Source organism: Chiloscyllium plagiosum, unplaced genomic scaffold (genome assembly GCF_004010195.1).
Source record: "Chiloscyllium plagiosum isolate BGI_BamShark_2017 unplaced genomic scaffold, ASM401019v2 scaf_51091, whole genome shotgun sequence".
NCBI lineage: Eukaryota > Metazoa > Chordata > Chondrichthyes > Orectolobiformes > Hemiscylliidae > Chiloscyllium > Chiloscyllium plagiosum.
In genome coordinates this window covers 1-1,317 of record NW_025177384.1, presented here as the reverse complement: position 1 = coordinate 1,317, position 1,317 = coordinate 1, and the positions used below count along the sequence as shown (strand labels likewise).

At 39.3% G+C, this 1,317-nt stretch overlaps 1 non-coding gene across 1 annotated transcript; it reads left to right on the top strand.

The window, feature by feature from the left end:
* Positions 1-1,181: 1,181 nt before the first annotated feature.
* trnas-uga lies at positions 1,182-1,263 on the top strand. The gene has a single exon. It is a non-coding gene; the product is annotated as a tRNA-Ser (tRNA).
* The last annotated feature ends 54 nt before the right edge of the window (positions 1,264-1,317 follow it).

Sequence of the window (1,317 nt, the reverse complement as noted above, 5' to 3'; positions counted from 1 at the left end):
TGTTTATCTCTTCAAATATTTTGCAACTCTCAATGAGATTACCATACATTGGAAATAATGCTTCGTTCTCGTACCCTGAAATCCTTCTACAGCTTTCACAACAGACTTCTACAACTGCTACTAGACTTCAATGACTTATTAAAAACTTCTCCAAGATGCATTTCTAAACATCTGTACATTAGACTTTCTACTTCAAACCTTCGATAAATAATCTCCACACATTTCCCTCCTGACAAATATGATAAAGTCAAATCGTTGCTGTTTATTAGATCATGAGGGACATGGATAGGTTGACTCGTCACGGTGTTTTCCGGCTGGTGGGGAAGTCAAAATTTAGAAAACATCGGTTTAAAATTAGTGGGTAAGGATTTAAAAGGGATTTCAGGGGCAACTTTTTCAGACATGTCCAGAATGAGCTGCCAGAGAAATTGGTGGAGACTGGTACAACTGTAACATTGAATGGCATCTGGATGGATATATGAGTAACAAGGTTTAGAGGGATGTGGGCCAAATGTTGGCAAATGAGACCTATTAATTTAGGATATCTGTCCACCATGGTCAAGTTGGAAAGAAGGGCCACTTTCTGTGTTGTATTGTTCAAGGACTTGATGACTCTAGAACAACCGCAATCATTTGCAAATAATTCCGTCAAGCGATTTCAAGTTCCAAATCTTCGGTTAATCTTCCTCTCTTGTGCTCACAAGTTCATGACCTGATGTCAGAACTTACGGATGAGTTGCTGGATCCATTCCTGTAAATTAGTTCTGCATTCTTTCTAATTCCGATATTTTTTTTTAAGAATGTAGCTAGTGTTTATGGAGTTGGCATCAATTTTTCTAATACCATATTTCGATGAATATTAAAACAGAACAGCATATCGACTTTGGCACTAGATGATGAGCAATTGAGTCAAAATCGATCGTAAGCAGTGAGACAATGATCCTCTCTTCGTGTGGTGTACATCCGTGACTCTATAATTCGACGAAGAATCATTCCCACAACTTCAGCTGTGTCAGAATCTAGTTTGCGGTGAAAGCCTGTCAATCTGTGATGGTAACGTTCATCTGGGTCTCTGCAAAGGATTTGGCGAAATCTTTGGGTCTTGCCAATTTGTTCTTCCAACAAATTAGATAATTCATGAATTCAGTTGTTTTACTATGAAAACTGGATCGCCCTCCGTAGCTGTGATGGCCGAGAGGTTAAGGCGTTGGATTTGAAATCTAATGGGGTCTCCCTGCGCAGGTTCGAATCCTGTTCACGGCGTAGAATCTTTTAAAAGTCATAAATTCCTTTGCAGGATTTGGATTTCGTGGAGCT